Source organism: Pleurodeles waltl, chromosome 2_1 (genome assembly GCF_031143425.1).
Source record: "Pleurodeles waltl isolate 20211129_DDA chromosome 2_1, aPleWal1.hap1.20221129, whole genome shotgun sequence".
NCBI classification, from domain to species: domain Eukaryota; kingdom Metazoa; phylum Chordata; class Amphibia; order Caudata; family Salamandridae; genus Pleurodeles; species Pleurodeles waltl.
In genome coordinates this window covers 844,212,153-844,239,014 of record NC_090438.1, presented here as the reverse complement: position 1 = coordinate 844,239,014, position 26,862 = coordinate 844,212,153, and positions in this window count along the sequence as shown.

Sequence of the window (26,862 nt, the reverse complement as noted above, 5' to 3'; positions counted from 1 at the left end):
GCTCCTGTGACTTCATCCTGCATGCCCAGGATTTCTCTGCATCATCCCCGTGCGTCCAAATAACCCACAACCCAAAGAGGATCCAAGTCAACGTGTTTGAAATCGAGGCAAAGCCATCCTTGTGTGGAAAATTATTGACGCATCATCTGTGTGCGTCAAGATAAACCGACTCACAGCTCCCCGTTTTCCACGCATCTCCTCCTCTGCGATCCCTTGCCGAGATTTTGAACGCAAACCAGGCACCTTGCACTTGCAAGAGACACTTGTTGCTTTTAAAGACTAAAGACTTTTTTTATCATTTTCTAAAGTGATATTTCATGGTGTACTTTGTGACCTGCATTTAACCAGATAAATAGTCTATATTTTTCTAAGCACTGTGTGGTGTATTTTTGCGGTGTTATACTGTGTTATTGCATGATTTATTGCACAAATACCTCGCACATTGCCTTCTAAGTTAAGCCTGACTGCTAAGTGCCAAGCTACCAGATGGTGGGCACAGGATAATTTGGTTTCTGTGTGACTTACCCTGACTAGAATGAGGGGGTCCTTGCTTGGACAGGGGGGAACCTGACTGCCAACCAAAGAACCCATTTCCAACATCTGTGTATCTATATATGAACATTCAGAGGAAATTATTTGTTCCATGTAAAGGATACTTTTGTTTTGCAATACTAACTGAAATGTTTTTGGAAGATTACTCTTTAGTTAAGTCAGGATATTTTAGAAATGCAAAATATTGCTGAATTGTCTAATGAATATCAGCTTTAACAATATCTTTAGAACACTTAGCTTGGGGGTATTTTTGTTTTTGTTTCATTTCATTTTGTGTTTTTCTTTGTCATCATATTCTTGGTGTGATGTTCAGTAAGTTTTGGTGAATTTGTGAGAGAAAACAAACTGACACATTATAACACTGTTATAGTTAGTTGTAAGAATACATTGCTGTGTGTATTGCTATTTCTTTTTGCAGGTATACTTCCCGGCAGTTCCCTTCCTAATTCCCTTCCCCTCACCGGGCCACTCTGATACTCTGTGCTGCAAAGGTTTCCAGAAGTGGAGATGCCTGGAGGTGGGCCTAAATTGTCATCTAGTACAGATCCTGAGGAATAGGAACTTCCCTCTGACAGAATAGTGAGCCCATGAATACATGTTCCTCCCGGTCTGTACAGTATTTAACCATGGCCACCTTGGATGATCTTTTAAAGGTTATCAGCGTGATTTAGTAGATGCTAAAAATGCAACAGCTGCTCTAACAGATAAAGATGAGAAGTTACAACAGCAACAAGGCAGGCTACCTAATCCCACTGGAGTTCAAGCCCTGCCAAGAGGGGCCTAACAACCAACATCTCCTACTAGCATATCGATCAACGTTCCTACTCAAATCCCTCTGGCAGCCCCAGAGAGGTTTTCAGGGGATCCTACTAGGGTAAAAAACGTTCTTACTCAAGTAGAGTTCCATTTTACTTGTAAACCAAGTGCCTTCCCAGATCCTCAATGAAGAATTGCTTTCTTGATCTCGTACCTTTCTGGAGACGCAGCAGCATGGTCTGTTCCGCTAGTTCATCAAGATAGCCCCTTGTTATGTAACTGGCAGAGATTTGTGGAAGAATTTTAAAGGTGTTTGATAGATGTTCATTAACTCTCTCTGCTTATCGAGAGCTATTAGAGTTAAAGCAAGGGAATAAGGACTTAATCACCTATTTGTCTCACTTTAATTGTTTGATTGCAGAAACATCTTGGCCAGAAGAGAAGAAGTCAGTTTTATTTTATCAAGGGATACAGGAAAAGCTAAAAGATGTTCTGGCTCAAATTGATCCTCAGCCAACCTCATGTCCAGAACTAATTAATCTGACTTTACGCCTTGATTATCGCTTATCTGAACGTAAAGGAGATCATAAAAGACCAGACAAATCAGGATGGTGAAATGAGAGCCCAGATTGAAGGCTGTTTCGATAGAATCCTCTGTTGAATCTATGGAAATAGGCACGATTTGTCAACTTTTGTCCAAGGAGGAAAAAGAAACTCGAAGACGCAATGGACAGTGTTTGTATTTTGGTCATAAAGGCCACTTTGTTAAAGATTGTCCTATCAAACCTAAAACTAAAGTCTTGCCCCCGAAAAATAATTCAGCTGTATTAGAATCCAGATTGGAAAACTAAAAAACCCAAGAAGTAGAGAAGGGGACCTCTTGAGTACTTTCGCCTACCCTTCAGTTAATTCATGTGCCACTACTTTTAAACGTCATTTTCGTTTGCCTGTATCCTTCTCGCTGGAAGGTCATGAAAATGTTGTTCTTGCCCTAGTGGATTCAGGTGCCACAGGGAACTTTGTAGATTATGAAAGAGCTCAGCGGTTACATATGCCTTTTGTACAGAAAGGAAAGCCAGAGATTCTACAAACTGTTGATGGAAAAATGCTTTCCGGTGGCCCAGTAACTAGGCAAACCATACCTATGTCTATGGTTTGTGAAGATCAGGAGCACAAAATACATACAGAAAGCAGTCAATTGATTGTAATTCAAGCCCTTCAATATGGGTTCATTCTTGGAATACCATGGTTAGTACAACATAACCCCATCATAGACTGGCAAAAACAGATGTTAATTTTTTCCTCTTCAACCTATCTTACATATTGTCCAGAGACATCAGACAAAACCCAGTCAGACTCTTTTTTGACAAGTCAAATAGCCACAGCAGCAGAAAAGGACATTGAACTATCCATGCAGTACAAACAGTTTGCAGATGTATTTAGTGAAACACAAGCTGCAGTCTTACCCCCACACAGGTGTTATGACTGTCAAATTGATTTAGTACCAGGGTCCATCATACCAAACTGTCACATTTATGTATTGTCTGAGAAAGAAAATAAACACCTACGTCAATATCTTGACCAATATTTAGATAATGAAGGATTCATCCGTCCTTCTAAATCACAAGCCGCATCCCCTCTTTTTTTTGTTTAAAGGCTAACGGAGAATTACGTTCTTGCATTGACTATAGAGCATTTAACAAGATTACAGTTAAGAATAAATATCCTTTGCCATTAATCCCTGTCCTCTTAGATCAAGTCAAGTCTGCTGTAATTTATACAAAACTGGACCTGAGAGGGGCATACCATCTAGTTAGAATCAAAGAGGGGGATGAATGGAAGACTGCATTTGAAACACAATACAGCCTTTTTGAATATCTTGTAATGCCCTTTGGTCTTTGTAATGCGTCTGCAGCATTTCAATTTTTTGTTAATGATGTCTTACGAGAATATTTAGACTTATTTGTGATGGTTTATATTGATGATATTTTGTTATACTCCAAATCTGAGAACCTTCATAAAACTCATGTAAAACAGGTATTAAGCAGCCTGCAGGAACACCAACTATACTCTAAACTGAGTAAATGTGAATTCCATGACAAGCAAGTTGAGATTTTGGGTGTCATTCTAACACCTTCGGGCATACAAATGACAGAACGAAAAATTCAACCAGTATCTGACTGGGCATCACCAACATCAGTTAAGGATATGCAATGTTTCATTGGATTTGCACATTTTTATCGGTGATTCATTGAACAGTTTTCCAAGACAGTAGCACCAATTACCAAATTATTACTCAGGAAAGTCAAATTTGAATGGATAGAAGAAGCCAATCATGCATTCCAACAACTCAAAAAGGCTTTCACTTCTGATCTGATTCTAGCACATGCAGATACTGAAAAAACGTTCTTTGTAGAATCAGATGCTTCTTATGTAGCTATAGGAGCCATATTGTCACAAAGACACAGTGAATCTAGACAACTCCATCCTATAGACGTCATGTCCCGCAAATTAAATGTGTCAGAACAAAACTACACTATTGCAGAAAAGGAACTGCTGCCCATCAGAGATATTTTTTGCGAATGGAGACATTATCTTCCTGGAGCCAAATATACAGTAACTGTACACACAGATCATAGGAATCTGCAATTCATGAGTTCAGCTTGATTATTAACACCTCAACAACTCCAGTAGATGTTATTTTTTGCTGATTAAGACTTTATTGTAATTTTAAGACCTGGTCAAGAAAATCAAAACATTGATGCCTTATTCAGGCAAAATTCCATAACAAACCACACCATTGGTGACCACAACCTATTATTGCTCCTGATATAGTGCTTTGTATATACATGACTGAAACATTTTTAGAGGACATTCGAAAGCAGTTTCCTATTACTGAGTGGCTTGACTGGATTAAGAATACAAAAAATGTGATAGTTCAAGGATTACCTACTCATGAATCAAAAGTATACCTTCCCACACAAGAGCTTAGAAAATTAGCCTTTCAATTGCTACATATACTGCCTATGGCAGGACATCCAGGGCCACAAAAGACTGTAATGGTCAAATATTTCTGGTGGCCATCACTGAAAAAAGATGTTACACAAATGGGTCGGGACTGTGACACTTGTGCCATAAATAAATCAGATCATAGTAAACCTAAAGGACTTTTGCTACCACTTCCAATCCCGTCAACCCCTTGGGAACACATTACCTTGGACTTCATCACAGGGTTACCTAAAGTAAAGGGACACACAGTTATATTGGTAATGATAGAAAGTCTAACAAAGTATGCTAATTTCATTGGTTGTAAAGACCTACCCACATCAGATCAACTAGCCTTGATTTTATTACAGCAAGTAGTACACATTCATAGTTTATCTAAAATAATTCTATCTGATAGGGGTTCTCAATTTTCATCAAATATCTGGCAAACATGGTGTCGATCTTTGCAAGTGGCGTCCAACTTATCAACCAGTTATTATCCTCAAACGGACGGTCAGACGGAAAGATTAAATCAGACCCTAAAACAATATCGCTTGTTACGCCAATGATGCTGAAACATCCTGGGTAGAGTTGCTATGGCCAGCTGAATTAGCTCATAATAATTCCTATCATTCTTCTATTGGCACCACACCTTTGTTGGATTATATGGTTATCATCCAAAAACGCTGTCCATTACTTTACCTACAAACACAATAAATATACCAGCAGTAAAAGACACTTTAGTCCATATGCAAGGTATACATAAGCAGATCAAAACCTATCGTGATAAGGCAAAAAAATATAGTAATTCCAATATGATAAACATCACAGAACAGGCTAAACATATAAGCCGAAAGAAAAAGTATGGGTTTCAACAAAAAGTTTAAACTTCAAACACAAAAGTATATTTCATCTAAAAATATATAGGACCATATAAAGTCAAATGTCAAGTGATCCCAGTAACTTAGAAATGAAAACTCCCCAACTTCCTTCGTATTCCTCCAGTTTTTTCACACTTCACTCCTTAAACCTGCTAACAATCATAGTTCAAAGTCCCTTCGCCTAGCCTGGTAAATGGAGATTGGGAGTACGAAGTACAAGCTATTTTGGATACAAAGTACAGAGGATGCACTTTATGGTACTTGGTTTCTCGGAAAGGATATGGACCTGAAAACAATTCTTGGGAACCAGTCACTAATATTCCTGCTCCCAATTAATCTGTTATTTACATCGTCACCATCACCAAAAGCTGGGCCCTAGACCGTGCTTAGAAGAGGGGAGTACTCTGTCAGAGCGAAGCTCCTATTACTCAGGGTCTGTACAAGATGACAAGTTAGGCCCACTTCCAGGCACCTCCAACTCTGGAAACCTTTGTAGCACAGAGTATTAGAGTGTGGCTCGGCGAGGGGAAGGAAATTAGGAAGGGGACTGCCGGGAAGGAGACCTGCAAAAAAAAAATAGCAATGTAATCTTATAACTAGCGATAACACTGTTATAATCTCTCAGTCATGAGTTTGTTTTCTCTCACAAACGCACCAAAATTGACTGAATATCACACCAAGAATATGATGACAAAAAAAAAAAATATGAACCAAAAAATAATATCCCCAAGCTAAGTATTCTAAAGATATTGTTAAAGCTGATATTCATTAGACAATTCAGCAGTATTCTGCATTTCTAAAATATCCTGTTTTACATAAAGAGTAATCTTCCAAAAACATTTATGTTAGTATCCTCTTTGCAAAACAAAAATATCTTTTACATGGACGAAATAATTTCCTCAGAATTTCCCTTGCAATACAGATACACAGATAAAAGCAAACACTTTGTTCTATTCACAGTGTTCCTTCAGTTATGTAACTTCATATCTTTAGAAACAGGAAAAGAGCAATAAATATTGCATCTGGCAGACTGCCAGCAAACTCCAGCAAATGCCCTTTGTTTATCTACTTAAGATAAAATCTCACCACTAAGAGCAGGACCTGCTCTTCAATAAACTGTACCAAACCCAGAAAGCTCTGGAGGAATAGTGAGCACCCGTGTACTGGATGTGGCAGGCTTTATAGTCTGGACACACCCAACCTGGTGGCTATGAAAACCTCTACAGAGAGCATAAAAAACAAGCACAAATCTGTATAATAATAATGTCAAGGCAAATCAAAAAGCACAGGCTCATGCAAAAGGTGATGTTATGCAGACAGCTCAGATTATTTGTAGACAGCAAGCATAGGCTCATGCAAAAGGTAATATTATGCATACAGCTCAGATTATTTGCAGAATACTAGATATACACGACTGATTCTCTAGACTCTCTAACACATGCAGTGACAATGCCACCACCAACATGCTGTAGGTGCAGCGTCATGTGCCTTACTGCACCAATGTCTCAAACATGTACATTGAAGAATTTGTCACCCATTGGTTGGAGCGGGCTCTAGACAGCATACTCTCCTAATTCTGACAAAAACATTTAACTTTAAAATTATTTACGCTCTTCACACATACTACCAATAATTACCATTTACACCTCATAAAGTATAGACCTGCAACATTATATCTACATCTGTTCACACACTTTCATGTTATGCTATGTCTGTTTCAATTGACACACTCCACCCTATGCTACTCCCACTGAACTGTACACCACTCCACTCTACGTCACTACTGTATGCCACCAAACTCAACATTATTCCACTGTATTCCAACCACTCTACACCACTTCACTATATGCCACTCCATTCTATGCCATTCCTCTGTATGCCAATACACTCTATGCTACTACACTTTTTGCGACTACACTGTACAACACTCCACTCTACACCACTCCACAGTTAGCTATTACAATGTATGCCTCTGCAGTCTATCCCACTACACTCAACCCCCTCCACTCTACAAAACTCCATTGTACACTACTCCACTCTATGCCACATCAGTCTATGCTATTCCACTGTATGCACTACACTGTACCTTAGTCTACTCTACACCACTCCACTGTACACTAGTCCACTGTATGCCACTGCACTCTATGCTATTCCACTCTATGCCACTGCACTCTGGGCCACTCCACTCTACCCCATGCCAGTGTATGCTATTCTGCTCTACGCCATTCCACAGTATGCCACTGCATTGCACACCACTCCACTCTATAAAACTTTACACCACTACATTGTTCCACACACCACTCTAAGCCAGTCCAGTGTACACCACTGTACACAAGTCCACTCTTCCAAACTCCACTCAACGCCACTGCACTGTACACCTCTCTGCTGTATGCCTTTCCATTGGATTCTCCTTCACTGTAGAACACCGCAGTCTATGCCACTCCACTGTACGCAACTCCACTGTACAGCACTCCACAATAACAGACTCCATTGTACACCATTGCACAGTACGCCACTATACTGTATACCATTCAACTCTACACTATTCCAGTGTATGTAACTTCACTGTTCTCCACTTAACAGTACCCCTACTCTAATAAACAGTATTCTACTGTATGCCATTGCACTCTACACCACTCTAATGAATGCCACTCCTCTCTACACAATTCTACTCTTTGACACTCAACTCTAAGCCACTTTATCCCAAGCCAATCCAGTGTCAACCACTGCACTCTATGATGCTCCCCTCTATGCTACTCAACTCTATGCTATTTCACTGTCTGCAGCTCCACTTTCCCTACTAAACTTAATGCTATTTCATGGCACTTCACTGCGTATTACTGCGCTCCTCACCACTCCACTCTACACCATTAAACTGTTGTATTTTCCACTATACCCTACTCCAGTGTACACTACTCCACTGTATGCCACTCCACTTTATAGTACTGCACCATACTCCATTTTACTGTATGCCACTCCACTCTACGCCATTCCACTGTATGCCACAGCACTCTCTGACACCCCACTGTATGCCATTGTAGTACACTGTATAACACTCAATGAGATACCACTCCACTCCACTCAATGATAGGCCACTCCACTATATGATATCCCACTACAATGTATAACACTCCTCCAGTGTACTCTATGAGACTCCTCTCAACAGTACTCCACTAAATGACATTTTAGTGCTCCGTACTCTACTCTATGCCACTCCTCTCTACAATACTGTACTCCACTCTATGACAGTCTACAACACCCTCATCTACTGTACCAAACACCACTCCACTGTACAGCATACCATACTACATTAACTGTGACTCACTCCTTATCCATCAATGAATTTTCCATAAACATTTATATCATGTATAGCAGAAAAATGTCTGCACAGGATTGAATGAAATTTGGCAGAATTATAGATTATGGTGTGTAGATGATACTTTTGGTACTACAGGTAAGTAGGATAAGCATTTTGTAAGTTATAAGGCATAAAATCCTAGTGATATCTGAAGCTGCAGTAGTTTAATGAAATTTAGCAGCAGTTCATGGTATTTGAGGAACTACTGTGGTATATAGCGATGACAAGGCATTATGTAATTGGCTTATGACTGCCTTTACTAAACGTAAAGGCAGCCAGGGTATTTTCAGTACACTTTAGCTGTTTTCTGCATTGCAACCTTATCTATAGGTAAGTATTAGATTTTATATTGTTTCCTGACTTATTACATTTCTCTATTACCACTTTATTAAAGTGGTAATAGTTAGGGAACAACAACAAAACCTACTACTTACTTTAAGACATTGGGTTGTTGATTGACTTGGGTGCGAGTAATGATCAAGCAGCACCACAGTTCTTATCAGGGTAAGCCACAAGTAAACCCCAAATTAACCTGTGCTCACCCTTTTATAGTTAGGCACAGAGCAGTGAGGCTTAACTTAGAGCCTATGTGATATGTATTTGTGCAACACTTTATATAGTACAATGGTGAAAACACCACACAAAAAGATCTTGTGCCAGGATACAAAATAGAGCAAAATGTAATAAACAAAACAAGACAATGTGCCCGTTAGCTGTTATGAACAACCCAAAAGCTTGATTTCAAGAGCCTCAGAGGCACACCAAGGGTCAGGACCAGAGAGGGGCAGGAACTCACTGTAGCTGGGTTCAGGGACTAGTTTGGAAACCTTTAATTTCCTTGAGGATCAGGAGGCCAGCAGACTATCAAGATGAACTTGCAAGTCCATTTCCTCTTCCCTAGGCAAGAGGACAGCAGGCAGTAGGTCAGCACAGCAGCTAGCAGCAGCAGTTCCTTTAGTGCAACAGTCCAGCAGAATGAAAGTTCTTGTAGCAACACAGCAGTCCTTCTTCCAGGCTGAGTATCCACAGATCCAGACATGTAATGAAGTGTTGGTTTCTGAGGTCCGGTATTTATACTGAGTTGTGTCTTTGATGTGAGGGAAATGCTTCTTGAGGTTTCCCTTTGAAGTCCCCAATCATACTGCCTTCCCTGCTCTGGCTCCTTACTAACTACAAGTGATATGTATCCCTTTGTGCAGAGGCATAACACAGCCTCTTCAGGTGCAAGTTGGGCTGTGCCCAGCTCCTCCCTCCCATCCAGCCAGTAATGGCCCACACAGGCACACGGAAGCACCCCATTGTGTATGGCTATCTAGGAGGAATCCACAAAGCTCAGCTGTCAGTTATACCCAGTTATGTTACCAGAGATAGGCAACAGGCACTAAATGGCTAAGGCAAGAAAATGCTAACTTTCTAAAAGTGGCATTTTCAGAATTGCACTTTAAAATCTGACTTCACATAAGTTAGGATTTTAAATTGTAATTCCAGATATACCTAACATGAACTGGTTATCTCTTTGCATTTGCTATCCCACTCCATTCCACTCCACTGTATACTACTCTCCTCTATGGCATTTCACTGTACGCTACTACACTCTATACCACTTTGGTCTATGGTTATTTATCTATACACAACTCCATTCTATGCCACTCCCTGATATGCTATTCTACTCTACCTATTCTACTGTACACCACTCCGTCCCACTCCACTGTATCACCGTATGCTACTTCACTGTACACTATTCTACTCTCCATTATTCCATTCTATGCCACTCTACACCACTCCACTCTCCGCTGTTCCACTCTATGCCATTCCACTATGAGCCACTTCACTATATGCTATAATACTGTAGGTCACTGCATTCTACACTACTCCACTCCACACTATTCCACTGTATGACACCCCACTGTATTCTATTCCACTCTACACCACTCAACTGTATGCTATTCCACTGTACACCACTGCACTGTATACCACTCCGATACAGGTGACTCCATTGTATTCCACTCCACTCTATATTACTCCACTCTACCCTAATACACTCTACACCACTTCACTTTATGCTACTCTGCTCTATCCATTATATGTTACTTCACTATTCACTATTAAACTATATGCAACTCCACTCTACAGCGCTCCAGTGTTTGTCACTCTGCTGTATGCCACTCCACTCTATGCTATTCCATGGGATGCCACTCCAGTTCATGTCACTCTACTCTATGCTATTCCACTAGATGCAACCATGCTATACATTGCTTGACTGTAATCCCATTCCACTATATGCTGATCCATTTTACACAACTCCACTCTATGCTACTCCATTCTATGACACTTGACATAACACTCTACGCAATAGCACTCTATGCCACAACTGTAGGATACTTTACTCTGCACTGTACCACTCATCAACACTCTACTCTAGTCTATACAAGTCCACTCTACAACACTCCATTACACAATGTGCTAAGGTATGCCACTGTACTACACTCTGTTCCCCTACACTCCACTGTACAACACTTTATTCCACTGTATGCCACTGTAAGACACTCATCTCAATTCTATGCTGCTGTACAACACTCCACTCTAAGACACACTACACAACTCCCTCTATGTCACACTACCTTACATCACTCTACTCTGCTCTATGAAATAATAGTCCACTTCACTCCACTGTACTCTACTACCCCAATGTATGCCACTCCTCTCTAGGCCACTCTATGACACTCACCTCTAAAACACTCTGTACCACTACACTGTAACATGTGCTACAACACTTTATGGAATGCCACTCCACTCTACAGCACTCCACTCTATGCCACTGAACTGTACACAACTCTACACTACCAAACTCCACTCCACGCGACTCCACTCTACTTTCCCCTACAACACCCTCCACCCCTCCACTCTACCATACAATTGTTCACTCTGTAGCACTCCATTATACAACAATACATTTTAATCTGTCCAAGTGTGCACCACTCTAGTTTACTCTACGCCACTCTACAACACTCTACTTCACTCTACTCTACAACACTCAGCACAACTTCCTCAGCATCACTCTACCCCTTTACTGCACTTTATGACACATTACTCCAATGTACTCCATTCCACCATTCTATACCACTGCACTCCACATTAGTATATGCCACTCAACTGTATGAGACTATATTCCACTCCACTCTGCCACCCTGGAACACACTCTACTGCACTCAACTGTAGAACACTATATTCCACTCTGTAGTATTCCACTGTACTCCACTCTATGACACTTTCCAACACTTTACCACATGCTAGTCCTCTCCACTGTACAACACAGCACTACACTCTAGGAACTTTTACTCCACTGTATGATATGCCAAGTCACTCTACTCCACTCCAAGCCAATCTACTCTACAACATAACATTCCACTCAATCATACTTTACTCCACCCTACCGTAGTCCACTGTTAAATTATTTAACCCACTCTATGTCATTGTTCAACACTCCACGCAATGCTGCTCCACTCTACAACACTCTCCTCCACGATATATAACTCCACGCCACAAAACTCTACAATACTCTATACTACTCTATGAGACTCTACTACACTCTATTCCTGTACTTTCCACTCTGCAACTCTGTTCTCCTATCTATGTCTGTGTACTCCACTGTACAACACCCTACTTTGCTCAACAAGACTTTCCAACAGAGTACGACACAGCACTCCACTCTTCTATACAAGACATATGTTAGACCAGGCATCATTAACGTGGTCTCCCCTGTCTTTTTTGCCTCTGCTTACCATGTTGACTGTGTGCTGGACTCTGTTTTTGCTGTTTTTATTACTCTGGGCACTTTTTTCCACTGCTGACCAGTGCTAAAGTGTAAGTGCTCCCTGTGTAAAATGTATGTGTAATGGGCTTTTCCATGATTGGCACATTTGATTTACTAGTTGTTAGAAATGGGGTCTTTGGTTGGCAGTCAGGTTACCCCCTGTCCAAGCAAGGACCCTCACTCTAGTCAGGGTAAGTCACACACAATCCAAATTATCCTGTGCCCACCCTCTGGTAGCTTGGCACTGAGCAAACAGGCTTAGCTTATAAGGCAATGTGTAAATCATTTGTGCAATAAATCATGCAACAACACAGAAGAACCCCACAAAAATACACCACAAAGTGTTTAGAAAATATATAATATTTATCTGGTAAGATCCAGGTCAAAACATTAAAATGCAATACGTATATTTAGGACTATCAATGTAAAATGTATATAAAGTGTCTTTAGTCTCTTAAAAGCAACACATGTCTTTATAACCACAAGTACCTGGTTTGTGTGCAATATCTCCGCAAGGAACTGCAGGGGAGGAGATATGTGGAAAACAGAGAGGTGTGCGTCCGTTTCTCAGGCCACACGCAGTGAGGTGTCATTTATTTTGTCACACAGGGAAGGCTTTGCATCGATTTCTTGTGCTCTGTCTTGTATGCTCTTTGGTGTGCGAGGTTTCCCGATGCCCCGGGGATGATGCGTTGAAATCAGGCACTGACAGGATGGAGTCACAGGGGCTACGTTGATCTGATGGGCGTTGCGTGGAAATTTCTACCGCACGGCAGGGGCTGCATCGATTCCTCTCCATAAATTGGGCTGCGTAGTTCTGGCTCGGCTGTGCGTCGAGCCAGTGGGCCGTGCGTTGAATTTCCGGTCACTGTGCTGGTGCTGCATCGATCTTCTCATTGGGAAGTCAGGCTGCGTCATTTAGGTTGGAAGTGCGGTGAATTTTTCACTGCCTTTGCAGGCTGTGCATCGTTTCTGGCAGGCTGTGTGTCGATTTTCACCGCACAAGGAGTTCTTCTTGCAGAGATGAAGTCTTTTTGGTCTTGAGACTTAAGGGAACAGGAGGCAAGCTCTATACAAGCCCTTGGAGAGCACTTCTCAGCACAGCCAGAGAGGAGCAAGGCAGCAGGGCAACAGCAAAGGCAGCAGTCCTTCACAGAAATCAGTCAGGTGAGTCCTTTGGGCAGCCAGGGAGTTCTTCTTGGCAGGTTGCAGGTTCTGGTTCAGGTTCTCTTCTCCAGGAAGTCTCTGCATTGGTAGGGGCAGAGGCCAAATGTGCCTTTGAAGTGGGGTAGACTTCAAAGAGTGGCTTAGAAGTGCACAAGGTCCCCTTTCAGTTCAATCTTGTCTGCCAGGGTCCTAGTAAGGGGTGTGGCAGTCCTTTCTGTGAGGGCAGGCTACTGTCCTTTGTCATCTAAGTGTCAGGCCTTCCACCCTCCCAGCCCAGGAAGACTCATTCAATGTGCAGATGTATGCAAGTGTGGCTGAGCATCCTTTGTTTGGGGTTTGTCTGAGTGAATGCACAAGGGAGCTGTCAACTGAACCAAGCAGACGTGGATTGTAAGGCACAGAATGATTTAAGTTTCTAAAAGTGGCATTTCTAAAATAGTAATATTAAATCCAACTTCACCAATCAGCAGAATTTTGTATTACCATTCTGGCCATTCTAAATATGATCTCCCCACTCCTTTCAGATCACCAGCTACCACTCAAACAGTACATGAGGGTAGCCCTAATGTTAGCCTATGAAAGAAGCAGGCCTCACAGCAGTGTAAAAACAAATTTAGGAGTTTTACACTACCAGGACATGTAAACTACACAGGTACATGTCCTGCCTTTTGTCTACACAGCACCCTGCCCTATGGGTCACCTAGGGCCTACCTGAGGGGTAACGTATATATAGCAAAAGGGGAGTTTTAGGCTTGGCAAGTACTTTTTAAATGCCAAGTCGAATTGGGAGTGAAACTGCACACACAGGCCTTGCAATGGCAGGTCTTAGACATGGTTAAGGGGCTACTTAACTGGGTGGCACAATCAGTGCTACAGGCCCACTAGTAGCATTTAATCTACAGGCCCTGGGCACATATAGTGCACTTTATTAGAGTAAATTAGATAATCCAATTGGGTATGATCCAATGTCATCATGTTTAAGGGGAGAGGGCATATGCACTTTAGCACTGATTAGCAGTGGTAAAGTGTGCAGTGTCCTAAAACCAGCAAAAAAAGTATCCAAAAAGTGGAGGGAGGGAGGTAGGCAAAAAGTTAGGGGTGACCACCCTAAGGCTGTCAGGTCTAACACTAGTAAATCCCTAGTAAATTGCACTAGAGGTACTCAGAGCTTGTAAATCAAATGCTACCAATGGGCCTGCAGCACTGGGTGTGCCCCCCACATGAATAGCCCTATAAACATGCCTGAGACCTGCCACTGCAGTGTCTGTGTAGTTTTAAACTGTCAATTCGACCTGGCAAGTCCTAACCTTCCCCTTTTATACATGTAAGGCACCCCTAAGGTTGGAAGGCCCTATGTAGCCCCTTCGGCAGGGTGCAGTGTATGTTAAAGGTGGGACATGTACTGATGTGTTTTACATGTCCTAACGGGGAAATACTGCCAAATTTGGTGTTCACTGTTGCAAGGCCTATCTCTTTCATAGGTTAACACTGGGGCTACCTTTAAATATTATTTAAGTGCAGTTTCATTTTGGGAGTATATAGAAATGTGGAGTTTGGTGTCTCTGAACTCACAATTTTAAAACTTATACAGTACACATATATATATATAATATATATATATATACATATATATATATTATATATATATATATATATATATATATATATATATATATATATATATATATATATATATATATATATGCATATATATATATATATATATGCATATATATATATATATATATATATATATATATATAAAGACAGGGAGAGAGACAGACAGACAGATAGATAGATATACATATGTGTATGTGTATATATATATATATATATATATATATATATATATATATATATATATATATATATATCAAATCCAAATGCTCTTTCTACCTTGAAAGAAACGTCCCGGCCACACGATATCCTCGATTTCAAAAATAATATATTACGGCAAAAATAAAACACCCAACACGTTTCAAGGTAGAAAGGAGCATTTGAATTTGATGTATTGGGGTTTGTGACCCCGTCTCGGTCTGCTGTGTGGACGCAGACAACAGCGCAACTTGAAAGGAGGTATATATATGTCTCGGATGGCAATTTGTCGGATGTATCGGATACGCCATTTTCTAAAGGTTTGGTGCTTGAGAAGGGAATTGAGAGATCTAATTTTTTTAAACAATTTTGACTTTTGAATCAGGTTCGGACAGACCAGTACAAAGATTCTCAATTTCAGAGGGGCAGGGGTGGTGGACCCAGAGGAAGAAGAAGAGGAATAGACAGGCAAAAAATAGGAGACAGAGAAGGAAACACAAGACCAGTGGGAGTTGTGACTCGTGCTCGAAAGTAAATACTATGAATGTTATCAACCTATCTAGTAGAATGTTGTCTGGTGTGGAAGAGAGTCTCCTAGCTCTGGACCTATCTTTCTGCCCCACTGGCTGCTTTAACTATGTGCAAACCAGGATAGATACGTTTAAATTTGTTCGAAAATTGAAATTGAAGAAATGCCATGAAAGTAAAGCAAATAATAACAGGCGGGTGAGAACAGGAACACATGAATATAGCAATCTATGTATCTTGGATATTGGGATTCTACATACGCTCACAGACCTTTATGATGGGACAACTGCACATGAGGAATAAATTTTGAATTTGGAAGGGTGCGGCATCTCTTTAGATGATGCATGTCCTAGTAATTTCAAACCTAAGTCTACATTTCTACCAATAATTCACTGTGATGCTATTGATGTATTTGAACGTGAGGTTATCAAACATTTGAAGAACATGAGACATGATGGGAAAGACAGTAAAAAGAATCTAACAGGAGTCCAATGGAAAGCTCTCCAGGATTTGAAAAAAGACTGTACTATTGTTATTGGGCAGTCAGACAAGGGGGGCAATGTAGTGGTGCAGGATGTTAACAAATATGTAGGTGAAGGATTAAGGCAATTGATTCAAAGTGAATGTTACAAACAGGTTTGTTAAGAGGATGTCAAATTAATGATTGATGAATACTATGGCATGTTGATTGATTTGAGGGAGAAGGGTTTATTAGAATTGGAGGAATTCTTGTTTCTTAAATGTGATTACCCTAGAATCCCGATATTATACCTTCTACCCAAAATTCACAAGGACAGGATAAATCCGCCAGGTAGGCCTATAGTATCTGCCATGGGCTCTCTTTTAGAGAATACGTCCAAGTATATTGACTATTTTTTGCGTCCTTTTGTAGAGATGTAACCATCTTATGTGAAGAATACAACACATTTTTTGAAGATCATTGAGGGCATCCAGTGGGAGGATGATTATCTCCTTTTAACATTGGATGTTACTAGTCTATATACTTCTATAGATCATGATCTAGGGATGAATGCTACTTAACATTATTTAAGGGCAAGATCCTTATCACTGTTCTTTCACTCAGAAATGTTGTGTGATATGATGAATTTTTGTCTTAGAAATAATTTGTTCATCTTTGACAAGAAGCTGTACAAACAGTTACAAGGTACAGCTATGGGTACCTGTTTCGCCCCCAGTTACACAAATGTATTCATGGGCTGGTGGGAGGAACAGGTATTGAAGTCCATGATAGAATTTTAGAGGCATGTGATTTTGTGGTGTTGTTTTATCGACAACATCTTTGTGATTTGGAAAGGGAATGAGATGTCAGCGGTGCAGTTTGTACAAAAATTGAACGAGAATGAGTATAATTTGAGATGTACAGAGCATTTACAACCTAGTCATGTGGAATTTCTGGATGTAGAGGTTACAGCAAGTAAGGGTGGCTTAATCCCAAAACTACATAGAAAAGAGACAGCTGGCAATAGCCTGTTGGATGCTCAGAGTGCACACCCTACAAATTTGATCCAGAGCATCCCATATGGGGAGCTAATAAGAGCTCGGATGAATTGTGGTAATGTGTTGGATTTCCATCAAGAATGTGATAGGATGTGTGAGAGATTTAATGAGAGAGGTTATGGAGCAAGGATTATTGAACAAGCAAGAAGGAAAGTTGAGAAATTGAGTAGGGATGACTTACTATATCATGTTGATAAGGATGAGAGCAAGAATGAGGACAAAGTTAGATTTGTGACAATCAAGCATATAAAGTACGGAATATATTGAGAAAGAGTTGGCATATTTTTCAAACTGACCCAGTGCTCAATGAATGTATTTATGAGAGACCTCAAATAACATTCAAGAGAAATAGGTCATTGAGGGATGATTTGTGTCACAATGATGTATCATGTGAAGGAGTGATTAGGGACAATTTAGGCAACGGTTTTTCGTGTTGCATGAAATGCAAAGCATGTAGAACAAGTAACATCTGTAAAAAGTTGAGGATACCAAAGGAAGCTATGACTGTGGGACGACATATTGGCCCTCATTATGACCTTGGAAGATCTGACCGCTGGGCGGCCACCAATGCGGACGCACTCCCGCCGCGGTCATCATGAGATCCCCGCTGGGCCGGCAGACGGAAACCTGGTTTCCGCCCGCCGGCCCATCAGGGATCTCGGCCGCAACACAGGAGCCGGCTCCAAATGGAGCCGGCGGTGTTGCGTTCGTGCGACGGGTGCAGTTGCACCCTCGTGCTTTTCACTGTCTGCTATGCAGACAGTGAAAAGCTGCATGGGGCCCTGTCAGGGGGCCCTGCGACTCCCAGTACCGCCAGCCTTTTCCTGGCGGTTCAAACCGCCAGGAAAAGGCTGGCGGTCGGGGACGCGTAATCCCCTGGGCAGCGTTGCAAGCAGCGCTGCCCAGGCAGATTATCACCGCCGGGGCAAATGTGGCAGAAAACCGCCGGCCCCGGCGGTGCGACCGCAGCACTTCCGCTGCGGTCGAAATATCCCTAGATTGCACTGCCAGCCTGTTGGCGGTGCAATCGCCACAACAGCCCAGGCAGTCTTTGACCGCCAGGGTTGTAATGACCCCCATTGTGTTTATTGCCTAATGTGTCCATGTGAAAAACTGTATGTAGGGAGCACGATTCATAGTGCAAAGAAACAAGTTTTAGAACACAGACAAGCGATAAAAAATTATGACAAGAGCTATCCAGTATTAAGACATTTTGCTAAACATTATAATGGTAATGAGAATGTCATAACATTTGTAGTGATTGACCAGGTTAAAAACAGTAAACGGGGTGGTAAGAGAGAGAAAGCATTGAGGATCAAGGAGTCATGCTATATCATAGATTTGGAGACATTGGATCCGATTGGGTTGAATTCCAGTGAGGAGTTAAGTACACATTTGGGATAAAAATGTACACAAAAAAATGTATAAAGAAACATATATGAATAGAATGTATATGAAAAAATGTATATGAAAAAATTAATATAAAAAAATTTATATATTTGGTTTTCTTCACAAGCAGTGGTGTAGTTTTAGGTTGAGTCATATTTTTTGTGCATATTCTTTCTTTTAGTTTTTCGTTTATTTGGGATGAGGACTGGATCAGTTCTTACAATGGAAGAAAGGTTAAAACCATGTCAAGAAAATCATAAAGGCAGAGCAGCATGGCCAAATAATTTTGCCCACTTGAGCAATATGTTTGGAGTTGATTATTATATATTATATTTTATATTTACCCTTATTTTCATTTATTTGACAATTCATCCTTATTGTGTGATTAAAATGAATTAGATTCTACATGATACATTTAGAGATTATGACAGAATTGTTGTTTATATATGCCATTATGGGTGAAGAAGGTTAGAAGGGTATATAGTAAGGCTGTATCTGCTTCATGTATACTCATATTGAATGGATCTTACAAGATGGCTGCCATTGATACGATCACTCTTGAATCAGTCCTCTCTTTATGTTAATGCATTGGTGTATTTAAATGAGTAAGGGAAATAGTACTCTATCCGTGAACAAGGCGTAATGCTGAAACTCGTTGGAGTTGTTTTGTTTTGCTTTTAAATAAATCAGTGATCTTTTGTACGGAGGCGTCCTGGTTCTCTTGAAATTCAGAAAGCATGATTTATATATATATATATATATGATAGTGTTATTGATATATGACTATATATATATATATATATATATATATAATCATATATCAATTCAATCAATGAAAAAACAAAGGTTAGCACTGAGTTATAGTTATGAAAACTTTATTTATTTTTTCTTATTTTTTCCACACAAACCCATTTTAAACTAATGTAGTGTGGTGAGTCACGTGAAAAGACTGTGTACAGAAGTGCGTGAATCATACTAATTTGAAAGTGCTGCATCAATCCTAAATTTTTGTTATAACTATAACTTTTTACATTTGTAATTTATAATGTTTGTATGGTTTAAGTTCAGTTTGTAACGAACAAATAACAGTTTTTAATTATAACTTAGCCTTAACTTTGTTTTTTTTTCACAGAATTTTTATAGTTTTTATTTTTCAATAAATATATGTTTCAAATCATCTTCTCAAGTGTCATTCGTTTTAGTGTTAAGTTGAATGTTGTGAAGTGAAGGGCAGTGTCAAAGAGTGTAGTATCATAGGGTGTAGTGTTGTACAGTGGAATAGAACTCCGTGGAGTAGAGTGGAGTGGTGTTGCATACAGTGGCATAAAGTGTTATACAGTGGAGTGGAGTGGAAAATTGCAGAGTGGAGTGGTGTGTTGTATAGTGGAGTGACATGTCATAAAGTAAAGTTGTACCGTGGAGTGTTGTCGACTGCAGTGTTGTTGAGTTGATAGTCATTAAGTACAGTGATGTACAGAGGCATAAAATAAAATACCGAGTTGTAGAATGAAGTGTCATAGAGTGAACTTCACTGGAGTACGATGTTGTATACTTCATTGTTGTCAAGTGGAGTGTTGTAGAGTGGTGGAGAGTCTCCTATCCTGTAGTGTCATATAGGGGAGTGTCATAGAGTGGCATGCCATGCAATGGACTTTGTTACAGTTTTGTGCAACTGAGGAGAGTGTTGTACAGTGGACTGCTGTGTCATATAGTGGAGTGCCATATCATAGACAGGAGTGGAGTGGCATGTCCTGTAGTTCTATAAAGTATAAAGTAGAATGGCTAGGCCTAGAGTGGAGTAGAGTATCATAGAGTGGCATATAGTGTAGTAGAGTTTCCAAATGTGGATACGCAAAAAATCTGGCATGGACCCGACTCTCCAGGACCGACTTTGCAGAACCCTGTGTTATAGAGCAGAGTCGTGTAGAGTGGAGTAGACTGGAATGGTGTAGTGTAGAGTTGAGTAAAGTGTCATGAAGTGGAGTTATGTTGTTAGAAATGGCGTCTGTGGTTGGCAGTCACTTTGCACTCTGTCCAAGCAGGGTCCCTCATTCCAGTCAGGGCAATGGAGATACACACTTCAGATAACCCCTGCTCGCCCCCTTGGTAGCTTGGCACAAGCAGTCAGACGTTTCTCAAAGGCAATGTGTAAAGTATTTGCAGCAACACATAGTAATACAGTGAAAACACTACAAAATGGACACCACACCAGTTTAGAAAACAAGCAATATTCATCTAAATCAAACAAGACCAAAATGACAAAAGTCCAACATACACAAGTCAAGATATATATTTTCTAAAGAGTAAGAGTCTTACTCCATAGAAAGCAATGGAAACACTGTTGTTACACAAAGTACCTGGTTTGCATCAAATATAAAGCTGCACAGGCGAGCATGCATCAAAAAAGTCAGCGATGCATCGATTCCTTATTCGCAAGTGAGGACATGCGTCATTTCTTCTTCGGTCGGGTAGACAATGCGTCATTTTTCTCTCCCGCAAGCAAGTGATGTGTCAATTTCCAGACAGGGCAACTCAGAACCATGTAGGCTTGAGTTAATTTTTGATGTCCAGAGATGATGCATGAGAAATCCGGCCACATAGTGTTGGAAAACAGAGCTGCGTGGGGTTTGCATCATTATTAGCAGCCTAGAGAGGATTCACAAACAGCCCAACTGTCAGTCTGACCCACACAGAGAATACACAAGCAGGCAGAGTCACAGAATGGTTTAAGCAAGTGAATGCCCACTGTCTAAAAGGGACATTTTCAATCTGACAATTTAAATTTAAAAAACAACTTTACGAAAATACAGTATATATATATATATATATATATATATATATATATATATATATATATATATAAAACACAGTTGCAATTAGGTAGTTATACTTAGGTCTGCTTTTCAATAGACAGAGCATTTATTGGTTTGCTAATAACTTTGATCCTCTTTGATGAACCATCACGAAACGTTCGAAAAATTAAATTCATCCACCTCAGCTCCTTCTTAGAAAGTTTCAGAGATCTGTCAAGGCGGGGCAGAGAAAAACAATGGGAGTCCCAAAATGGAAAATACCCATGCATTTTCCATAGATTTCTTTAGAAATGCCCACAACAAAAAACTGCTGAACGGAATCACACCAATTTCAGCAGGAAGCTACATCTTGGGCCACAGATTGTGCTTTTTGTGATATGGTGTAAATCTGTTTAGTAGTTTTTGAGCAGTTTTGAGTAGTTTTTGAGCAATTAATGGTAAAAAAATAATAATGAATATTTGGATGGTTGGAGTCGCAAGAGTCCCACGGGGGTTCCGCCGGAGCACAACTTTAAAACTGGAGCCCTTTCAAGGGTCGAGAGGCCCATTGTTCTAATGAGCCTTTACACTCTTGATTGGATTGGATGGCTGTTAAAATGTTAGAAATGAAATGGCAACCATTTCTGTTTACTGTGAAAAATACAAGTTGTTGTGGAAATGAAATAAAAAAGCTATATTAGAGGACCACAGCAAGGTATACTGTCCTGCTACGTTTAGAGAGGAGGTGTCTAAGGGATAACTACTGTGAAAAAAATAAATATATATTCTTTTTAACTAATTGTTATGATCTCACAGGACTCTTTCAAGATCATGAATCATAAAAAGGGGTTGATGAGCTCTAAATACACTCCATAAGTAGGAATACATATTGTGGTCATTGTTTTTGAGAGGAAGTATGTAAGAAATAAGTACAGTGATGAGTAGATGGTTAATTCTTAGCTTCCAATGAAAAATGTTACAATCTTGCGAGACTCTTGCAGGATGCTGAACATTAGAAAGGAGTAGGTGATCTTTGAATAGACTGTACTATGCACACTTGCCACTGTAAGAAGTAGTATTAATGGAGGCGTTGTTTGTCAGAGTATACAATTTATGCCCATTGGCTTTTTAAGAGTGGTGAGTAGGGAACAGTCCCTTCCCACACCCTACTATGAACACCCATTATCTGAAGGTAGACCATGTGCATACCTTACTATGCACAGCCATCATCTGAGAAAGATGTCTGATAGAAGAGGCCAGTCCATGTACATACCCCAAAACGTACACTCATCATCTGAGAGAAAGGACTTAGTGGAGAGGCAGTCTCTCTCCATACACCCTACTGTGCAAACCCATCATCTGAGAGAGAGGTCTTGAAGGAGATAGCAGTCTGTGTACACACTTACTAGGCACTCCTGTTATCTGAGACAGCGGTGTGGAAAGTGAGCATACTCCACGCAGACACTGTACTATGTACACCTGTCATGTAAAAAAGAGGTCTGAGGGAAGAGGCCAGTCTTTTCTCATACACTTCTACACACACCCATCATCTAAGTGAGGGATCTCACTGGAGAGGGCAGTCCCTTCATACACACTACTACATACATGTGTCATCTGAGACAGAGGTCTGTGTGAAGAGGACAGTCTCTCCCCACACCCTGCTACACACACCTGTCATGTAATAGATAAGTCTCAGTGGAGAGGATACTATACTACTTTTTCCCTTAAATTTTGATGCCATCCCACAAGACTCCCACAAGAGTAGCTCACAAGCTTCAGGGAGTAAAGCTTGGTTTATGAACATGTGTAATCTTGCGAGAAGCTCACAAGACCAAAGGGAAAATAACTGAGACTGTCAGAAGGGGTTTTACGATCCAGCGAGCCTTCTGAAAGACGCACATGGAAAATTACTTGGCCTGCAATGAGGTGTTTTACAATTCCTTGGGAGTCTTGCAAGATTGAATGGCGGGAAGTAAAGAAAAGGAGTCAAGGCTCAACCAAAAGTTGCCATTTTTATTGCATCCTTAAATAATGTTGTGATGGAGTGCAGAACTAGGAAAAAATTGTTCTTCATGATTTGGAGGAGAAGGAAGCCTGATGGAGTTGTGCTCAGCAGAAGTGACTAAATTTGGAACTGAGACAGACTGGTTTCTTCAGGTGTATATAAGAAACTGCTTTAAGTTGAGGTAATTAGACATACTTTATGAACTTTTTGAGACACCGATTTTCCATAAATAATACAAATTGGCTTTAGAAATATTTTTGGTTTGCCTAAAAACCATAGACAATCCAATAGAATATGTACCATATTACTTTTTACCTTCAACCCACCTGTGCACATGCCCTGCTCATCTCTCATTACTGTTTTTATCTTCTTATCTGCAAAGCAAGGGTTGAGGCCACCAGAAATTATAATTCCGCATTCCTAAGCTTAGGGCTGGGCAGAGTCTCAATAGATGGAAATCGATCCTCATTGCTCCACCCTTTAAACAGAAACTGAGTAGATGGTTTACCCCTCAAGTAAAGGAGGTCCTCCTCTCTAGCCCTTTTAATTGTAATGTTGTGTAACTCCTGCTTAGCTGACTGTGGCCCTTTCCTCCACTGGTCTAACATTAGCAATAGTTTAGCACAGAGCTTACCCAACATATGTCTTACTTGAAAGGCCCAATTTAATTCACTGTCCTCTATCTCTGCAATATATCGGAGGTTTCCGCTATACTCAGTTTATGTCAGAATTTCAATGCGCTTGTGCCCCTAAGGAGCTCCAGCTGTGAGGTGGCATTTTAACCTTATTGACTGGATCATGGATGAGTGCGATAGCACCAAGAGGCTTTTAATACATTTCCCCCTTCCAGATTCCAATCTAATTTGCGACCTAGGGATAGTACTTCTACCTCGTATTGGAACTGCGGATGAACCAATGCATTAAAATCCGACGGAATAGGGTGTAAAGCGGGTCCTCCATATTTCTGGCTAAACTGTTTTAGGCCCCAAACTGATGATCAAACAGTAGTTATAAGTGATTCAATATGATCCCTCCAGTTTAACTTGGCATCAAACCACTCACCCAGGTATTTGTATTTATCCACTACCTCAACTTTTCTTTCGTTCAAATACCAGTTATAACTACCCTAACACCATTATCTTAGTTTAACTAGATTGACCATTAGGCATTTGCTTAGACCGTAGTCATCGAAGGGGTCCAATTTCTTTTGTACCCTACTTCAGTCATGTTTACTATCACCAGATCATCAGCGTGTAATGAACATGCAACGATTCCTATCTCTTTTTTTTAAACTTTGTTTATTGATTTTATTTTGTTTTGCATCTGTTAATGATCATTAATACATATGAGTATTCTTCCAAACAAGCCATAGTTACAGTTTCATACTATTCAGTCCGATCGCACACTTATTGCAATATTATTGCTATAACTGGGTAGTCGTGGTGTCATCTACACTGCACACTTTGTGTTTATCCTCGCATTTTATTCATGCTCATGGAGTCATCATCCTCCCCTGTACTGTGACCACCTGATCAGTAAAATATATAGACTTCAACTACTAAAAAAAAGAAAAGAAAAGGTAAAGAAAGAAAACCAAACAAAAAAAAACAATGCGCAAGTCGGATAAATGATGGCATTGAGATTCCATCTCTCCAGTGCACGTAGACCGCTCTACTATTGGTGGCTTTGTCCTTCCACAGGGTTTCTGGAAATGGCCTACCCTCATCCAGCTCTGTCGTACCCAACTGGTTAGTGCTCCATTGCTCCCAGGTCCTCTCTCCCTAGTGTTTGACCCCTTCTATCCTCCTCTCTCCCTTCACCTTTCAACTCGGTTTCTTCCCCTGGCATGCTGTCGTGGTCATCCTCTCGAGATCTTCCACCCCCTCGACCTCGGTCCTCCCAGGCCTCCAATATCTCTTTCCATAGTGGGGCTATGTGTTTAGTCTGAACCCCCCCATGCCTCCTCTCTCTCAAGTGTCTGTAGCTCAGTTTGAGGACCATAGCGATACGTCTGCTCTCCAATCTTCAATTTTAGGCCCCACCAGGGATTTCCAGGTCAATGTTATCCGGCAGCGATACAAAATCATTGCAAGATCTATAAACCTACTGCCTACTTTCTTGGATGCAGGCCTTCCATTTAACCCGAGTGGCACGAGTGGGGGCTCATGTGGAGTCTGGTGCCAAGGGTCTCCCCCAGGTCCTTCAGTACTTGGGTCCATCCCCCCGAATGCTGGTGCAATCCCATACCATGTGGTAAAAGTACGGGTCCGCCGCCTGACATCTGGGGCAGTCCCTGGGCTCTCCCCATATATCACTCTGAGCCTGTGGATGTTCTGTGGATGTAATTATATTGGATATATTAAAACCGGGTGTTTCGAGATACTTTTTGAGGATACGCTAGCAGCCTCTGCCAGTCCTTATTCGTTAGCTCCTACCATCAACACTCCGGCCCAGGTCCATGCCCAGACATGGCTCCCACTTAGGGTATCGCCCGATATATTCAACGGTATACTAGTTAGCAGTAGCCCAGGAGAATAGGCCACTCTCGCCCCTGTCTGCCTCAGGCATCTCTTCCAACAGGAAAGTGCCACTGTCAGCAGGACCGATTTCCCAGACTTGAAGTTTCCAGCACCCAGCAAGTTGGCCACCAAACCCTCCGCCGCTATCTCTCCGCTGGTCACTCTCAGTCCCGTCCGATGTCCCCCTGAGACCCATCTAGCCACCCATTGCAGCTGACATGCCTGATAATACAGCTCAAAATCCGGGACCGCCAGTCCCCCCTCCAATGCAGGCCGATGAAGAATGGAAAGCGACGTCCGTTGGTGCTCCCCGTCCCACACAAGTCCCCTAAGGAGCACATCCAGTTCCTTAAACCAGCTCCTAGGAACAGTCAATGGTAAGTTTGTCAAGTAATACAGGAGGCGTGGCACCATTATCATTTTAGTCAGGGCCACCTGGGCCCTCATTGGGAGTCTAAGAGAATGCCAGAACTGCACAGCAGACGGCAAGGAGCGGAGGGCTGCCCCCAGATTCCCATCCCGTAGATCACGTAGGTCGTGGAAAATCTGGATGCCCAAATACTTAAAAGAGCGTGGCCACAAGGGGAGATCCGCAGGACACCCAGATGGGCTCCCAGCGCCCTAATACAGCGGGAAAACATGCGTCTTCCCCCTGTTAACCCTGAGACCCGAATTCGCACCGAATCCCTCCAGCTGTGCCAGTGCCCATGGGATCCCAGACTGGCCATCTCTCAGGTATATCAACAGGTCATCTGCATAGAGTGAGATAATATGTTCCTCCCG